At 39.5% G+C, this 19,437-nt stretch overlaps 1 protein-coding gene across 5 annotated transcripts in view; it reads left to right on the top strand.

Annotated features, from left to right (window-relative positions):
• The window catches only part of kdm6ba (lysine (K)-specific demethylase 6B, a), a 125,431-nt gene that overhangs the window by 76,095 nt on the left and 29,899 nt on the right, over nt 1-19,437 (top strand). For 3 of the 5 annotated variants that reach the window (XM_067446659.1, XM_067446650.1, XM_067446670.1), the window contains one exon: nt 19,074-19,135. The gene's annotated coding sequence lies outside the window, so the exon portion shown is untranslated. Of the gene's footprint in view, nt 1-18,419; nt 18,968-19,073; nt 19,136-19,437 lie in introns of those variants that run through there. The other 2 variants (XM_067446640.1, XM_067446678.1) reach the window with 2 other exon arrangements.

The following is a 19,437-nucleotide window of genomic DNA, read 5'->3' on the forward strand; positions in this document are numbered from 1 at the left end:
GGAGAGACGGACAGGTGTGGAACAGATTGAGTTCTGCATCATCAACACTACACACACACACACACACTCACACACACACACACACACACACACACACACACACACATGAATACACCTGCACGCTCACAAACAGTAATACACACCAACTGAACACAAAGCATGCAATCCAATTAATGTGCACCTACATAAACAAAAAACTCACTGTTGAATTACATTGTTTTTGCTGTTTTTGTTGAAATCATATTCTTTGCCGTTCTAAACATTTAGTTCCAGTCCGCAAATTTGATTGGCTGAGCAGTGATCGTTCCAAGAGTGATGATATTTTCAACATTTTATTGTCATTAACTCGTTTATTCAAGTAATTTGTTTAAAACCCTGATTAATTTAATGGATATGGTTAGGGTGAAAAAAAGAGGTAAATACCTGGACAGTCAATTGTTTACTGTTAACTGGTGTCTAACCCTATGTAGAGATCTCATTAAAGGGGAAGAGCCAAGAAAAGCCCATGATCGTAAGCATTGTCAGCTGACCCACTCATTTAATGTGTGCTGACTGTGCTCTCACGTGACATTAAACATGCTTTCTTCATTTTTCGGAATCAGAAAATCTGAATGAAACTCCCAGAATGCCTCTCAAATTCCCCACACCTTACTGAATTTCTCTTTTTTTATTTCTCTTCCTCTTTTGCAGACATTATCTCATTCTTCATCATGCTTTTCGATTTGTTGACAGTGTGTTTTTGACTTTGGGCATCACGTGTTTTTACAAAAATAAGTGTAATTTTATAATACTACAATTTAGTATAATTTGAGTACATGTTGCTATATGAAGTATTGCCTAAGTACAAGTGTGAGTGTGTGTGCGTTCATACTTGTCGGTGTGTTGTTCTTTGCTTGTGTGTGTGTGTGTGTGTGTGTGTGTGTGTGTGTGTGTGTGTGTGGTCTTGTGGTGGTTCAGAGACACCATGTGTGGATCATATGTGAGTTTGAGCGATTGAAGTAAGGTTTTGTGTGAATGTGAATTTCATAAACATATGGACTTACTGATGAATGCAACACACCTCTAAGCCCACACACACACACACACACACACACTCACACACTCAAAGACATATAAAATATAAAGTACATGCATGCATGCACAGTCTTAAATCATTTCATTTGTTGTTTTTTCATACATAAAACATTATTTAAATGTAATCTTAATCGATAATTCCTACACACCATGACAACCATGACCTCTCGGTTATCGATACTCCAGCACATCTGATGGCACTATTTTTGCCAACCAGCATTAGACACCAAATGAGAAGGCATCCAGAGTACTGAATATCCGAAATCGCATACTCTCTTAAGTAGGTACTTATTTTGAATAAGTACTTACCTGCAACCACTAAAAAAGTATGTTGTATATTGTGTGCATGTGTGTAGTGTGAATGTAATCCAGGCGTACTGCAGCCGCCATGTTGTCATTATCATGTGACGTACCAGCGACAGTTGTGTCGCTTTACTGGGATTCATAAATCCTCTCCCGAGGCCTCATGGGATACTAAAGTGTCCATCACTCAGAATCTCGCTGGAAGAAGTAGGTCATCCGATACTTTTTGCCTACTCTTATGAGTACTGTGAATACTAGAATTACTAGTTTGCAAACCATCAGCTACAGTTTTAATGACTTGTATTTTGTCTTTTATTCCTTTGTAGCTTAACCTGACAAGCCAGACCCACATCAAGATGTTTGGTCTGGAAACTCACCATAGACAATCTCAATTCGAGGGGCGGGATAAACGGTTGTCTTTCAAACTCCCTCTGCACGCGATAGGATAGCGGTACACCAACCAGAGCAACGAAGGTGAAACAGAGCTCGTTGACTGATTAAACATTCGCCGTATCCGGTCGGCAAAACTCAGAACACATCTTCCCTTCTTAAGAATGACTTCAGTGCCGTTCTTTTCTCAGAGAAAAGCTTAACTCCAAGTCTTCCAGAGTCACGGTCAGAGCTGATTCGAAAGACCGCCGCCGTTCGCTAGTTTCTGTGTTAACTAGAAGCACGCAAACGCAACTCGGCCATCGTCATTATGGCCCCGCCCGCCGACTCTATACATGATGTGATTGGGCCGTCCAGATTTTGAGGAACACAGCTCAGAATGGTATTGAGAGTGCCTAGACGACACTTGAGGGCAAATTAAATTTGCTGCCACTAGGGTGCGTCTAGATTTCTAGACTATTTGTAGCTAGTATTGTTTGGCTTTCTTATTCCTCCTATGGTGGATGGAAGGCCAGCTGAAAATTGTGTTGTGCAACCAACCAGTGTGTTTATAATTATATTCATATTCAATATCAAGCAGTTTTTGAAATGGCTGAACATTCGAACTGGAGCAGCAAACCGGAACATTCGAGGTAAAACGGTCACGTGTGCTCTTATGTTAAAAAAAAGATGGAGAGTAGAGTACTAGAGCACATTTCATTTTCTTTCAGCCCAACAAATATTCATTGGTTAGACCTTAAAGGGATAGTTCACCCAAGAATTGTAATTTAATTCCACAATTTACTCACCTTTAAGTTGTTCTAAACCTGTATAGTCTACTGACAGCAGAAGGTCTGGACTCCATCACAGTATTCTTTGGCCAAGGGCAAGTCGGACTTAGCCTGACATGGTCATAATCAATTCTAGTCAGAATATGAGTCTGAAACTGCTCCATTGGGCTGTGATTATGGGGCGTGTTTCAACCGAACCAGGAAAGATCTCGACTGGATAGACCGACAACCAATCAGAGCAACGGAGCGACGCAAAACATTAGTTTTCAAATGTCAACAGAACTTGACTGCACTGTGTTGCCAAGTCTGCATTGTTTTCCGCGGATTTAAGCGACCTCAGTTGTCTTGTTTTGGGCTAGTAGTTGGCGGGTTTTGTTGTAAAAACTTGGCAACCCTGTCTGCATACGCGCTGGAATAGACAATCAATTTAAGGATACACAGAGTACATACCCAACATGATCATCATTTCAGAGAGAAATTGTGACGGTGAATGCAGATACAAACAAGCTCTCCGTTTAGGATTTGAACAAAAATAACCCAAGCGCCTCTGATGACGTGCATGATTACGTTACTGTTGATCATCTGTCCGTCATCGTCTAAAGCCCGCCCTGATGATTTCATTGGTCCAAACAGGTTCTGTTCAGGCATAATTACTAATTAAATGTTGTGGGAGGGGCTAAATTGGGCTGGGATCCAGGCTAAGTCTGACTGGCATAAAGCAACCAATTACAGTTTGTTTTGTTCTGCGTCAAGTTTAGAGGTGTGAAAATGTTACATTGACGTCCCTACAATAACAGAACGGTGTGTAAAACTTGGTAAAAAAGCGGTGTGATGTATTTTAATGAGTCAATGCCACAATCTTTACATACTTCACAATTCAGTGTTTAGTTGTTCCTGATATGCGCTCATTGTCACAGTTGTAAACATGACAGCTTTCTTCTTCTTTGAGGGGGTTTGGCTTCACGCCATCTTTGTTTCCAGGCGGACTTTAAAGAATGGGACACACGACACACAAATTTATCCAATCAGATGACGACTTTAAAAATCAATTTGAAAAGTGTTTCCTATTTTGTGTGCCTCAGACGTTCAGACAACAGTCCATGGGCGTCACATCTGAGAATAAAACCTGTGTAAAAAATCTGATATTTATATATATATATATATATATATATATATATATATACAATGAAAGTTCATGGTGTTATTTTCTATTCCAGAGAAGAAAGACAGTCATACAGCTTTAAAACAACATTAAGTAATGAAGTAAATGTTGACATGCTTCTCATTTTTGGGTGAACTATCCCTTTAAGGGTGTGTGCCTTTGATGCATGTGTACCTGTACAATCAAAAAAAATAATCTGTTTGGACTATGTTATGAACGAATGCTGATTTACAGAAACATTCAGACCTAATCTCTGCCATTGCACGCCTTTGAGACATGGTAAAACAGCTTTTACAGGTTATAAATGCATACACAGCCCCAATGATGTTTTTAACGCAGTAGAAAGGCTAGTCACGGTCAAACGCTGAAGACTATATTTGCTGCGTTTGGTGTGGCGTATAATGACAGTCTGCACTGTCTGTCTGTGCTAGTCGTCTGCACTGGCCGGGCTGCGGGACCTGAAGTCACTAAAGAAATGTCTTGTTCACGTCAGATCTGCAACTATAACTGTTAGACTGATATGCACAAGAAGTTGATCCCTCAGGGTTTATGATTTATTTCTGTGAGTTTGTAATGGAGAAGGTGCAGAAACATGTGTGAGCCTGTTTGTTGATCACCTCAGCATGTTTTTACCTGACTGACTGATGTTCTTGTCTCTCTCTCTCTCTCTCTCTCTCTCTCTCTCTCTCTCTCTCTCTCTCTCTCTCTCTCTCTCTCTCTCTCTCTCTCTCTCTCTCTCTCTCTCTCTCTCTCTCTCTCTCTCTCTCTCTCTCTCTGTGTGTGTCTAGTCTGGCTGTCTGTGGATGTGGATGGAAAGTCGTTTATTGAACTTTGTAAGGGAAAAACAGAAAATGGCTGTTTTGTTGTGGGCTGCTGTCTGTTTCTCTTACTCAAGCTACTGTTATGTGGTCAGCTGTGTGTGTGTGGTTGAAAGAGACCAACAGAAATGCACCACACCCTCATGAATGACTGACAGATGTTCAAAGACGTTTGAAATATTCATGAGAGAGTTTACATGCACTCTTTAGGAGAGTCTGCGTTTAGCGCTAGGGATCCCTGCTTGGCTTTGTTGGTTAATGTTTAGACAATAGCGTGTGTGGGTACAGGTTTGAATGTGGGTAATTTTCGCAAACCATACATGGTCTGTAGACACACATCTGACCTTTTCATGCTATATATTGCAAAAGTTCACTAAACCAAGTCTTCATCGTGGTTTCTGCACCCTGCCCACCTCCCTGCACACCCACACACACGACTGATCACAATCACAACCACACAGCTGCACGCAGACTAGTGGGAAGAAACCTGATAGACCAAAACAAATTAAATGGACTTGCACAGGTAAACAGGATCATGATTTGACCTGGTATTTCTATGTCTATGTAAGACTTTCTGTAACTTTCTGGTTCAACAGGACACTGGCAATGGCAAGGTTGTGGGTTTGAATCCCAGGGAATGAAGATAGTGAAAGAAAATACCTTGAATAATGTTAAAGTATCTGCTGATTGATGTGATGGTTTCTATATGTAGGGGTGCTGGTTTTGCTTAGGCAGTTACTATTACAGTTGTTCATACTGTAGTTAGTCAAAGTCATGTTTATTGTCATTTTAACACAGTGGAAGAAAATGTGGTTCCTTCTGGAGTTGTAAAAGCATCTATAGTGGAACAACTGATTTGGGATACAATCAAACCCCTAACCATAAATATTCAACTTTGATACTTTCAACTTTCAACATGTTAACATTTGGCAAACACTTTTCCCCCCCAAGATGACCTATACGTTGCATTCAAGGTATGTTTTGCTGACGCCTTGCTTTATTGTTTGAGGGTGTGTTTCACTCAGTTCTGGTCCGCTTAGTGTTCACATTGGGGTTTTAACACTGAACCTAAAGGCATAGGGATATGCTCACAGCCTGATTGGTTAAACATTCAAATCAATGCTGTGTGCGGCTAAATGCGCTCGTTGTGTGTGCGTAGCTACATATGATGGTATTTTGACCAGCTGAGAACTTATGAAGAGCTTATAAGATGTGTAAAGAAGTGAAAATAGCTGCAGGAATCCCTCCATCACACACACAAATTAAGATTTGCTGCAGCGAGACGCAGTTCTGACGACTTTACCGAACTGTAATAGGCAATATCATGACATGAAGAGAAAAAAACAGGTGCTTGTGTTTTTGTCCTTTTTAGGGCCGCATCTTGTCACGTCCCTTTTTTGGTTTGTTTACATATCTTTGGTCTGAGTTCATTTGGCGTTGAAAAGATGGGTCTCTTCCGCTTGTTTGGTGAGCACCAGGGTTCGGATTGGCAGCGTTCACACTTATTCAAATGAACCGCACTAAGAGAGCAATCGCACTTGGGCTTGTTTTATTCGAACCAAACATTGCAAGTGTGAACACACACTAAATACTCTAGATCTACAGACAGACATGAATGATATCTCAAATGAGCTTGTTAAGCAAAGTTGTGTGGTTTTGACCAGATAAATTTGACTTTGTGTTTATCTGGTAGACAAAGAAATGGTCCTCTATAGACTTGCATTGAGGGATGCCCGTAAACGTAAGATATCAGGGTCCGATTTCAAAAGATTTTCTCAACTTTTTTTTTTTAAGGCTTTGCTGCGATCGGTTCCCAACCACGTTTCTGGAGGCCCACCAACAGTGCACATTTTGCATATCTCCTTTGTCTGACACACCCACATCAGATTTTGGAGTCACTACTGATGAGCTGAAGACTTGAATCAGGTGTGTTTGGTTGAGGAGACTTACAAAATGTGCACTGTTGGTGGCCCTCCAGGAACGTGTTTGGGAACCACTGTCATAGATAATTTGGTAGATTCTTTTGGTCAGTAAATAAATGCCTATCAACAACCCAGAATTCCTTTGTACCCACCTTGAACATCCTAGCAACTGCTTAAAACCGCCTTGGCAACTACCCACAACATTCTTTTGCCTTTGGCACATGCAAATTGTCTTCAATAAATAACTTCATGCCTTGTGCTCACATGAATGTTGTAGTCTGTGTGTTTTGTGTTTATACGTATGGGTATGTGGTCTACTGTCCCAACACGAGGAGCAGCTCTGAGTCACATAGTGACTAACCATTATAACAGCCAAATACAGTACCTTTCATTCACGCAAAACAAGCTCACACACGAACATACGACAAACTCAGACTTCCACACTGCAAGACCCATAAGAGCGGTGCCCGCTTGCAGGTCTTTGTCAGTGTGAGTGTGGGTCACAAGAAGCAGGTGTGGTGAGGAGTTTGGTTAGGTAAGTAAAGTGATATAACCTCAATGCTCTGTAACAGACAAGGTTGATGAAACTGTGTCACAGACTTTAGCTGTCCAGGTTTGAGGCCCTCAGGGGTGGAAAAGCTTTTCAGACATAGTTACTCTTTTACTTTTTTGTTAAAAAGTTGACTAGTAGCTCAGGGGCAATTGTAAATGCATGTGGGGGAAATCTTGTTTTAGTGGAATATTGTGTGTCTGGCTTTGCCTACATTAGGATAGTCAAATCTGAAATTGCTCAAATTCTGGGGAGCAGCCGAAAGCATACTTGAGGAAAACAGGTTAGTGCATTAAATAATGACGAAAATATAAAAATGCAAAAGGTTTTGTGAGAAGAAAGGATTTTGTTATCTCACCAATAGAAAGTTCCTACATGATAGAAACGTTCCTGTAGGCGTTTTCTGGAGATCATTAATACAATGGAAGAACAGGTTTAGTGTGCCTCTGTAGTGGGTCTGTGTTTTCTTTCGTTCTGGATGAGTGGCACTGTAGAGTAAACGTTTTGTATTGCCTTGTCTCCTTTTCACCTTAACGCACATTACAGAATGTGTGAAATTTCATTGTTTGTAGGTTCATTGAAAGCCAATGCCTCTGCGTGGAGTTAGTACAATCTTATTCACAGTTGGAGGTGTACAGAACGGGCGAGTTTTGTTGAGTCACACAAGTGTAATATGTGCTGGCCACAATGAGTGACGACGAGTGTGTGTGTGTTCAGTAGGTCATTGTATTGGTGAGTGTGTTCACATGCCCCAGCTGGTGTACATGGGTAGTTGACAAATATGCAGTAAAAAAAAAAATGCTAATTCTTTGTTTTGAAGAACAAAATACATATTATTATGTAGTGTGAAGATGTGTGAGGAAATATGAGGTCCACCATTGAGTTTTTAGCCAGTAGAAAACACCAGGCGCTCTGCTGCAAACACCTCACTGTGGGCGCTTGAGAGCGTTTTGGCAGCAGTTTTTTTTATTTGAGACGATTTGCTTGCTCAGTAGAATATCCGTGTTACTAGCATCTCATTTCACAGATAGTTTGTTTCTGTATTGTTTCTATATAAACATGTCAATATAATGTAAAGTATTTGCTCTGGCTCTTGTTTTAAATGATTTTACTCCATTATTAATTATGCTTGTTGTCGTCTGTTGCCATTGTACAAGCGGCAGGATCTTCACTGTGATTGGACGGTTGGGAAAGCATCTGAAAAGCTGTTTTAGTTGTTTTGAAATGCGTCAAAATGCTTCGGTATGGTTACCTCCCAAAACTGCGTTCCCAAACAACAGCATCCGCCTCCGATAGCAAAATAACATGTTTATTGCGTTTTGTCTGCAACCGTCTACAATGCAAGTAAATCATTCGCATGCGACTAAATCTTCATTTTGGGCAACTAAATAATGTCTATCATTAAGCCAGTGTGTGCGTTTGATGCAAAGTGTAACTTTAGCATAGGTATATTTTCACTCGCTGAACACTTAGCGCTTGAGAGTTGTGCTTCTCTTCAAGCGATCTGTACTATTTTAATTAATTATGTATTTGAGATACCATAAACTCTAGTGTGAAGGCGCACAACTGTTTTTGACACACAGAGAGAGAGTCTTACATACCAGACAGAATCAACATGCTTAACGTAAACGATATTGTAGGTTGTATTTTCCTGTCAAAATTATAGAATTAATTTAGAATTATTCAGCTTTTTAGAACAAGCAGAAGATATATTGGGCGGAGCTAAAGCGTAAACGACAATCTCATTGGCTGCCGCTCATCTAGTCTCGCCTAGCCAGACCTTCAGTCTGATGGCAGAAGGGCTAGACTCTATCGCAGATTTCATTGGTCAAGGACCAAGAGGACATATGACCGACATGTAAAGCAGCCAATCACAGTTTGTTCTGTTCCAAGTCGTGTTTAGGTGGACATTTAAATTCAATGTCCCTACGATAACAGCATGCATCTATAAATTAGTAATTCAAGAAATTTGAGCAATTGAGCCGCAAACTTCACATACTTTTGAAAATCCAATGTTGATCCTGGTAAGCGCTCAGAGTCCTGCAACGGGTCGGGTACCCGCGGGAAGTGGCTAAAACGGGTGGATTGTGACATTTATAAAATTCACGGGCGGGGATGCGGGCGGATAATTAACTCTGTGCGGGCGGGTAGTAGCGCGGATTGGCAGATGAAAAATATGTGCAGCATTTCGGTGGCAAAGTGAACAAGAGAGAGAGAGAGAGAGACCAGGAATGAGCGTCCCCTGCGAGCCACACCGGTCTCGAGTCCTCTGAGGGAGCTCGGAAGCATATAAGGACGAGGGATCACCAGACCTGTATTTGACGTTGAGTTGTGTTTACTTTTTATTATGTGTGCGCGTTTGGCAGATGTCCATGAGGGGCTGCCCACGTTACTTTCGTTTTGTTTGGTTGAAGTCTTTTAAATGTTCGCCGGTTCCCGCCTCCTTCTTCCCCCATCGAACATATTGTAGGCTATTACAATTTCTATGTCCAAATTACCATTACACATACACGCAACAACGATATCGCATACCACAACGATATCGCAATGATATCTCTCGTAGCGCAGATGGAGCGAGCGTTGCAGGAGTAGCAATGGATGAAGTAAAAGTAAAGTTGGTGAGTGGAGTAGCTATATGAAATTGTTGACAATGAGTCTTTAAAGGCACCTTTGCCTGTTTCATTAGCCCATTCATGACGCTGTTGATGTTGAGAGAGGTGCAGGATGAAAAATAAAGCATTTTAATTTGACTGTTTTAGCGTGTGTGATTTATCGCAGGCACGGGTCGGGTAACGGGCCAAATATTAACGGGTCTGGGCGGGTACGGATTTAATTTTGATATTTTCACGGGTCACGGGTCGGATCTGGTGCTAAGCCTTGCGGGTACGGGCGGGGGCGGGTCTCCAAAAATGGACCCGTGCAGGACTCTGTGCTCATTGTCACAGTTGAAAACATGACTGCGTTCTTCTTCCATGAAAGAGTTTGGTGTCACATTTGTTTTCAAGCGTACAGTTAAAGAACGCAACACACACGTCTCACAGACATTCTCATCTATGCTCATCTACTACCGTTCCTGTTTTGATCAGCAAATCAGTTTAAGTGAAAAATGTACTAGCCAATGCCGATTCTATTGCCAAGGTGTGTGTAGAGGGTTGGTCTGAAGAAAATTATTATATTATTATATACAACGGCTTCACCTACTTATTGATATTAGCCTAGAAATCTAGACACACCCTAGCGGCAACAAATCTAATTTGCAGCCAGTGTAGTCTAGCAACTCTCCATAGACTTCTGAACTGGAAAAACCAAACTCTGGTCGAGCCAATCACATCGTGCATCGAGTCGGTGAGCGGGCTGAACGTAATGACGGCAGAGTTGCGTGCTACTTGAAAATAAAGAAGCCGGCGGTCTTTAGAATCGGCTTTGGCCACGACTCTGGAAGACTTGGAGTTAAGCTTTTCTTACAGAAAAGATCAAAGAACGGCACTGAAGTCATTCGTTTTAAGAAGACGTTTTAAGGGTTTTCGGAGAGGCAACCGTTTAATCTGTCAACTAGCTCCTCTTCACCTTCTTCATTGCTCTGGTTGGTTGTAGCGCTATCCTATTTCGTGCAGAGGGACCACAAAAGACAACCGTTTACCCCGCCTCTCGGATTGAGCCCTCAATGGTGTGTTCCCAGACCAAACATCTTGATGTGGGTCTGGCTTGTTAGGCTAATATTTAGCACCAGTTTATCAGGAAGTGACGATTTTGTTCTCTTCGACTGACTGCATGGAAATGGTGCTTTATTCGCAAATGTTTTATATTTTGCAATTTCGCACTTGTTAAATTCACAACTTTGGATGGAAAGACATTCTTCAACTCTGCGACCAGTAAAAAAAAATCCCCATTGAAAACAATTGGAAAACAAGCTAAAAACAATTGGCCTTAGGATAAGAAGCTGGTTTGTGGAGCATGGACAATGGAAAACCCAGCTTGAAACTATTTACTGTGCTGTGGGACTGTTTTCTCTCTCTCTCTCTCTCTCTCTCTCTCTCTCTCTCTCTCTCTCTCTCTCTCTCTCTCTCTCTCTCTCTCTCTCTCTCTCTCTCTCTTTCATTCTGTCTCTCTTACTCTCGGCCTGTCTCTCACTTTCACGCTCTCTGAGCACCGTCTTCTCATTTGACTCGAGAACACTTTGAGTCCGTGTGTCTCACTGTCCCTCCTGGACATTCGTTTTCTCATGTTTGTTAGGTCTGTCCTCATCCTCTGAATCCTCTCTTCACCTTCAGAGAGTAGATTATTCCTCTGGCCTTTGGTAGTAGAGATAGACACTGGCATTTTCTCATCTAAATACTGTAAACTCCCCCTCACTGTGACCTTTGAGCTTTCAGGGTTCAGAGTGACATTTAAAATGAAGCGTTAGATGTTAGCTATGAGATTTGCTATCAGGGTTTGGTTCCAGAAAAGATATCTGTTTATTTCATCTCAGTCTGACTCTCACTGTCACTATCTTGGTGATCAGTCAGCTTATTTTTAAAGGCAGCTGTTAACCGGATCGCTGTTTTAATTTTCATCCTGACAGTTTCTTTCGTAGTAATAACAGTACTTGCTAAGGCAGTTGCGCAGCTTTTGGATTTTTTTAAGTGAAATTGGTTTCATTGCGTGATTGTGTTGCGTTTTGCAGTTGTTTCTGCAGGGCTATGTTAAACTCAGCAGCTGTCTACCTGCAGGGGTGCGACCTTTTGACATTAAGGTCATAAGTCAAGCGGCCTAACCACTTCTGTTTTATGGCATCAATAAACAAATAAAGCCACTTTATCTGACCAAAAATTACTGTTAATTTTCATACTCGAGAGAAAGGGTTTGAGTGGGCCTTCAAAATGTTTCCCCCCAAGCTACAGTCTTGGGTAGAAACAGAGAGAGAGAGGGAGGAGAACAGGTGAAAGCAAATAAAACAGTCCCAATGTAAATTACAGGACTCGACAGTTAGGATTTTTTTTTCTTCTGTTGTCTTTGTCGGGAAATTCGTTAAAAAAAAATTCAATTTCCACCACAAAAATGACACATTTATGCACATTGCGATAATTCTCATCCAAAATAAAAGTTTGTATTTACATAATATTATGTGTGTGTGTACTGTGTATAATTATGTATAAATACACATGCATGTGTATATTTAAGTTTTTTACAATATTTATATATAATATAAATATATTATCTACCCTACATGCAAATATTTCATGATTATTCGATTTGCCAGCAATATATATATATATTGCTGGCAAATCGAATAATCATGAAATATTTGCATGTAGGGTAGATTTGTTATTTATATATATATATATATGTAATATCATTAAATTAAACGTTTTCTTTGCAATATAATATATGTGCAATATGACAATTAAATATAGGTTTTTCATTTTCTGTAACAGCTGAAAAATATAACGTCAAGTTAAATTCATTTCTAAAGCTCTTTTCACAATACACATTGAATCAATGAAGCTTTCCAGAAAATCTCAATGTTAATGTTTATAATATCTTAATGCCTTACAGACAAGCAGATTAGAGCTGGGCGATAATATAGTTTACATTTTGTGGTGATAAAAGAAATCAAGCAGTTATCATGTAATTGAAGGACAGCTATATTCCTAAACATGATACAAATTCAAACCATGCACAATTATTTTATCCATTCTTGGTGTTTCTTTTAATACTTTCATTGAATCACATCATTCGTTCATTTTCACATCATTAATACTTTTTTCATACTTCATCTGTCAGCTAGATAAATAACATTAACTTGGTGTTTCTGACCCGTTTAAATCAGCAGAATGTGCAAAAATGAGGTTCAGTATTTAATGTTGAGTAAATGTTCAATCACATTGTCAGTAAGAGACGCAATAAAAACAGAAATTAATGGTGGGAGTTTTTTTTAATAAAAACAAACACAAAATTACTCTTAATACATAAAGCAAAACTCAGGTAACAGAACAGCTTATAAAGATTTGACTAAGGGGCGTTTACACAGCACCGTTTTCAACTAAAATGTGTTTTGGCCGTTCATTTACACGACAACGGCTCTTTGGCAGCCTGAAAACGCTTTTGAAAACAGGTTTCAAAGTACAAGTTGTTGAAAACAATAGTCTATAGTGTTTCTTTACAAAGTGACATCGCCCACTACTGGCCAGACAGCAGAATACGGCGTTTTTAGACGTTTTTTGTGGATCCGTGTGAAGTATTTTGACAAAGTTGTCAAGTCATTCTAGTTGTTATGGACATTCTTCTTTCAGACAGCTTTATAATAGCAGAGACTTGTTGCTCAATTTTTTGAAGTCCATAAAAGTGCATCTATCAATCATATAACTGCTCCACACGGCTCCGTGGGTTAATAAAGGCCTTCTGAAGCGAAGCGATGCATTTGTGTATGAAAAATATTTATATTTAAGACTTTATAAAGTAAAGTCTCGCTTTATAAAGATCGCCTTCCGTATTCAACTTACGGCGCCTCTATCAGTTTAAAGTACTTGCACCATGTCTGACGACAGTAACGCTTTTTTACGATCTGGCGTAAGCTAGATATTTAACTTTTTAAAGTTTTAAATATGGATATTTTTCATACAGTAAATCCTGGGCTAATTTATTTTTGGGTGAACTGTCCCTTTAATAATATGCCTAAAATGTAGAAAATGCAAAAAAAAAATGTCTTGTCTCGTCACGTTAAAAAAGTAGTTTGGATCACTGGACACTACTGCCGATTCTTGAACATTTATATCATGCCAAAATTGAAATTCATCGACAGGCTACTAGAATCCCATGTTAAAGTGCCCAACTTTACAGCAGAAAAAAATATATTTACAGCCTAGTATATAAAAGGGTTTTGGTCTATACAGATATGGTGGTTATCATGGAGCTCCCCCCACTTTGAGCTTTAAATGCTCTTCAGAAACCTACGGGTGACGTCTCAGACACTACATCCTTTGTTTTAGTGTAAGGTTAAAACTAAAGCGTTGTGTTGGAATTCACTCTCGTCGTCTGTGAACAGTAAGGGTCCGCCTTCTTTGACTTTGATTGGCCATCTCAATTATTTTGCCATTGGTGAGCGCTATTAGACTGCTGAGGCAGAGCAGCCTAAAAATTTAACTTTTAAAACATTTTGTCATGCTAACAACAAACAAAATGCCGCTTGTCCCGCTCAATGTCCATGATGGTGACGGCCCTGCAGTGGGCAATACTGATGATTATACATTGTTCCTCCCATGTCCTCAGAGGGCGGTTACAGTTCCCCCTACTATTTGTCTGGGGCATTCACTTTCAAAATCAGTTGGCTTGGACTCAGTGTAATAATTCATGTGTGTATGTGGGGTTGATGTGGGCACTTGTAGGCAGAGGTGAGTGTTAACCCTCTGAATGAGCCGTGTGTGTGTGTGTGTGTGTGTGACAGCTCGCGCACCCGATGCTGACTCAGTGTGGAGCCCACAAAGTGGGAGCAGAGTGTTGGTCTAAAGGCCGCTGTCTGTTCTCACACTCACACACCACTCATTTCTGCTCTTGCACATCTGACAGTTCTGTGTGTGTGTGTGTGTTCAGGATTGTGCTGTGCTCGTGGGAACGCTGCTATATTTAGCTATCGTGTGAGAAAGAACGGGGGACTGAGATCTGCCCCTCCCTGATTATAAGGCCAGAGCCAAGCAATCGGATCTACAAAATTAAAGTGCCCAAAAATGCACGTATCTCTTGGAATCTAGTGTAATATAGCAGTATTATAGTGCAATGGCCAATGAGCACAATGTGTGTGTGTGTGTGTGTGGGTGGGAGAGAGAGATCACAGGGCGTCACACCCTGGTCATATCCCGTCTTCCTGTCTGGTGTATCCTATTATGTGGCCATCGACACACACACACACACAGAGAGAGAGAGAGAGAGAGAGAGAGAGAGAGAGAGAGAGACACGCACGCACACACACACACCATTTTAAATGGCAAAGATACAGCGGTGTGAATGTGATAAGGGTTGTGCATGATAGAAGAAGAAAATAATGTCTTCACTGTTTACCAAAGAAGGTATTCGCACATCTGCTGTTGTCGACATTTGCCTGCTGTTTTTGGTAGGGGTTATGCTCAGAGCAGCTTACGTCCTGTGTGTGTGTGTGTGTGTGTGTGTGTGTGTGTGTGTGTGTGTGTGTGTGTGTGTGTGTGTGTGTGTGTGTGTGTGTGTGTGTGTGTGTGTGCGTGTGTGTGTGTGTGTGTGTGTGTGTGTGTGTGTGTGTGTGTGTGTGTGTGTGTGTGTGTGTGTGTGTGTGTGTGTGTGAGAGAGAGAGATGTCCTTCCGCTGCTGTCCAAGAGGCCTGGTTCCCGTGACACACTCCCGCGGTTTGGCCGGTCTGTTTTGTCTCTGTGCCACTGATGTAACCTTGCTAAATATAACGTGCTGATCACACACACGTCTGTTTGCTATTAAATGGACATACTATGCTGTCCTCACGCACTGTCAAGAAACATCCTGGCATGGCAGATGGCATTAGTTTCTTTAAAAAAAAGAAGGAAATAAAGTCTCCCCCACTTTTTCTTTTCTTTTTTTGTTTTCAGCTCATCCCTTCTTGGTCTGTTTGTTACGTCTGTCCTATTTCTGCTGCTCTTAAAGTTACAGCACAGTTCTCGTCTCATCATGTCCTGAATAAACCCTGTAATGTTGCTGCCCTATTGTTTTTAGTTCATCTGAACATCAGATTCAAGTTCATGTTTGGCCCCGTCCACACAAAGCCAGAGCTTTCCTAATCCGATCTTTTGTTTTTCCTCGTTTCAAGAAATATCTGCGTCCACACGAGATTACCTAAACTGACTAAAATTATGTAGTTTGTATGCCAGGCCAGTGTGTGGCGCTGTAATTCTGCCACAGAAATACACTAAAAACGGAGAAGAAGAGTTGTGGCTAGAAGGGGTATAGCAGTGGTCGGAGGTGAGGCAAAATCTCACAATAAAATCAAAATAAATACATTTGCTACTTAAAGCTACACTGTGTAACTTTTTTAGTTTATTCTTAGCTAAAAACACTTAGTTCTTTCAAAAATATATGTGCTCATTAATGTATATTTACTTCTTTCAAGTGATAAAGTATTCTCGTAAGTTTATAATATGCCGTTGAAAATACATACGGGTGAGGGGTTTGAATGCCGGTCGCCATGTTGCCCCTCCATCTTGAAAGTACATTAGCCAAAGAGGGACATACCCATAAATTCAAGCTTCGCCTTTCGCGTTTTAACACTCGATGGCACCGTGTCGAATGTGAAGAGGGGGATTGCCATGTTAATCTTGAACTAAATCGGCCACTGTAGGAGTTAAAACGAAATTGGAATTGAGAGGAACAGAAACTATTATTCACTGGATGGTCATACACCTTTTCACCGCTAGATGGGGGAAAATATCCGCTAGATGGGGGAAAGTGTTTTATTAACGCCTCCACCTACCCCAACCCAAAACATACCCTTACAGGTATGCAGATACGGTAATTAAATGAGGTGATATGGATGTGCGCATGCCCAGTGCCCGTAGTTGTATCCCTTACCTCTTTCACCGTGCTGGACGTAGTGTGATGACATCACCGTTTCAGAAAATATACGGATTCGCTGTACACACGAAAACGGAAGATTGGCGTTTTCAGATTTATCCGCTTTGGGACCCGGTTTCAAAAAATATCAGATTCATGCCTCTAAAACGCCGGATATGTGTGGACGAAACGATGATACGGTACAAAATGTATACGTATTCAGCTGAACCCGTCTCCGTGTGGACTATACTATTTAGTCTATAATTTTTTTTTTTTTAGCTTTTTCTTTTTTTAAATCTGTTGCTTTAAATTTTGTCGTAATAATAGTAACAAAAATAATTATTTTATTATTTACATGGCAGATCGACAGGTCTGTGGAATTAAATTGAGCGATTGGAAAATCAACTAATACGTATTATTATTATTATCATCATAATCATCATTATTATTATTATTTACATGGCATAAATTGAAATTAACATATTACAAAGCAAATAATAGTAATTATAATTGTTATTTTTATTATTTACATGGCATAATATTTAAATGGGCAGAATATAAAATTATTATTAAAAATCAGTTATAATATACACTGTAAAAAAAAAATTCAGGTCTCCAATTGAAAATGTTCTAGCGACTGATCACATCTAAATTTTTCAGTTGGCCGAATTGAATTTTTGTGAATTAAATCGCATCAATTCACAAAATTTCAATTTGGCCAACTGTAAAATGTAGATATGATCAGTCGCTAGAAATTGGATTTTCAATTGGATTCATCAATATATTACAATAGCAAATAATAATTATTCATAATTATTATTTTTGTTGTTGTTATAAATTATTTTAGTCTATACATTTTTTATTTTATTTTTTGCAATCTGTTGCTTTTAATTTTGTCATAATAATAATAGTAACAATGATGATAATGTAATATTTTTTTGTTGTTGTTATTTACATGGCATAAAATTTTAATTGACAGAACATAAAATCAACTAATTATTATCCTTATTATTATTATTATTATTATTATTATTATTAATGTTATTTACATGGCATAACATTTAAATGGACAGAATAGAAAATAAACTAATAATTATTATTATCGTCATTATTATTATTTACATGGCATAAAATTGTTATAATTCTTATAAAATAAGAATTATTTTATATAATAATATTTTTATTTTATATACTAATATTTATTATTATAAATTATTATTATTTGCCATTGTAATATATTGATTTTAATTGTGTGCCATGTAAATAAAAAAATAAGAATAAATTACATTATTAAATATAAGAAGAAAAGAATACAAAACAATAAAGAAAATAACAAAAAAGAATAATAATGCAATTATTGCAATCTGTTGGTTTTAATTATGTCATACTAAAATAATAGTAACAATAATGTTATAATTGTTTTTATTTTTGTTATTTACATGGCATAACGTTTAAATAAACATTATAAATAAAATAATAATTTATAACAACAATAATAATAATTTAATTGACAGAATATAAAATAAACAAATAATAATTATCATAATTATTATTGTTATTATTATTTACATGGCATAAAATGTATATCAACATATTACAATAGCAAAAAAATGTATACTAATAAATATTATTGTTGTTATTTAGGTTTTTATTATCCACTGAATAGCGCGTCCTACTGCCATATATGGTGTTAAGTGCTTTATGACGTTACATGAATGGAGGAGAGCGAGTCTTGGCTAAAACATTTCTGTCGATTATTTTTGTATGACTGATGAGGCGTGATTATCGTGCTGAGCTTTATTAATAGTTGGGAGGCGGAACTGCTGTCCCGAGTGGCCGTGAGAGTAGGACGGTCACGAGTCCGCCTTAAATTAGGCAGCAGGCGGAGACGCGCCGGTTTGCGCTGTCAGGGAATTCCGGGGCCGTGCGCTGACGTCAGAAGCCTGAGGACGAGGACGTGCGCGTGCGCGTGGGTTACGCTCTCACACAGCCGGAGCTGCCGTTTTGTCCCTTTAAAAAACCCAGCGCGTTGAGCGCAACTCGATCCCTGCCTTAACTCACAGACACAGCTCTGTGCTCGCTACAGAGAGGGAAGACTTGCCCAACAACATCATTAAATATCAGCAACACACCCTCTGCGGAGAGACACAACAGACTTTCATGCGTCTAAACCGAAGGATTTTTTTAAAACCAACGTTTTTTTGCGGAGTATCATTGTTGTTATTCAGCCGGGTCGGACTGGTAACGTTATATTCTCCTCTACACGCCAAAGAGAAGTCACGGATAAACTGCATTCGGGACATTCACCGGTACTGACAGGATTTTTAGCCCCACGGTCGTGTTTTAGCCGTTTGTTTTTGTTCCGAGACAGCGTCGACGCGACGCTTCTGCATTTTATTCCCTCAGCGCTTATAACAAAAGCTCCGCCTGTAACTCAAGCCTCTTTATAGGTGATCACTCATAATTAAATCATTTCTCACACTGACACCTCTCCAGTTTCCTTCTCGAACCAGATGTAAGGAAAGCTAAAAGATGTCCTCGTTTGTTCTCCAACAGATCCCGTCTAACTTTTGGGAGCACTAGTGGAGACGCAAGCCGAACGAGTTTTACTACTAAAGGTGAGTCAGTAACGTTACATCTCTTTTTCCAGTTGTTTAATCATTGTGTTATCCACATGGTTAACTCATGACTACTTTAAAGTTAAGTGTTGGCCGTGACTGAAAGAAATTACACTCTTTATTACACGGTAGCAACTGTGTGTTTGAATGAGAGCGTTGTAGTAACGGTGACCGGAAGACCAGCGCTCATTCCGCACGCGCATTAACTCTTTACTGTCCACAACCTCATGGCTCTGAGACAATGAATGGCTCTTTGTCTTTGGGCAAATATTATCTTTGAACAAATCAAAGCATGGTGGTTT

Source organism: Pseudorasbora parva, chromosome 1, assembly GCF_024679245.1.
Source record: "Pseudorasbora parva isolate DD20220531a chromosome 1, ASM2467924v1, whole genome shotgun sequence".
Classification (NCBI taxonomy): domain Eukaryota; kingdom Metazoa; phylum Chordata; class Actinopteri; order Cypriniformes; family Gobionidae; genus Pseudorasbora; species Pseudorasbora parva.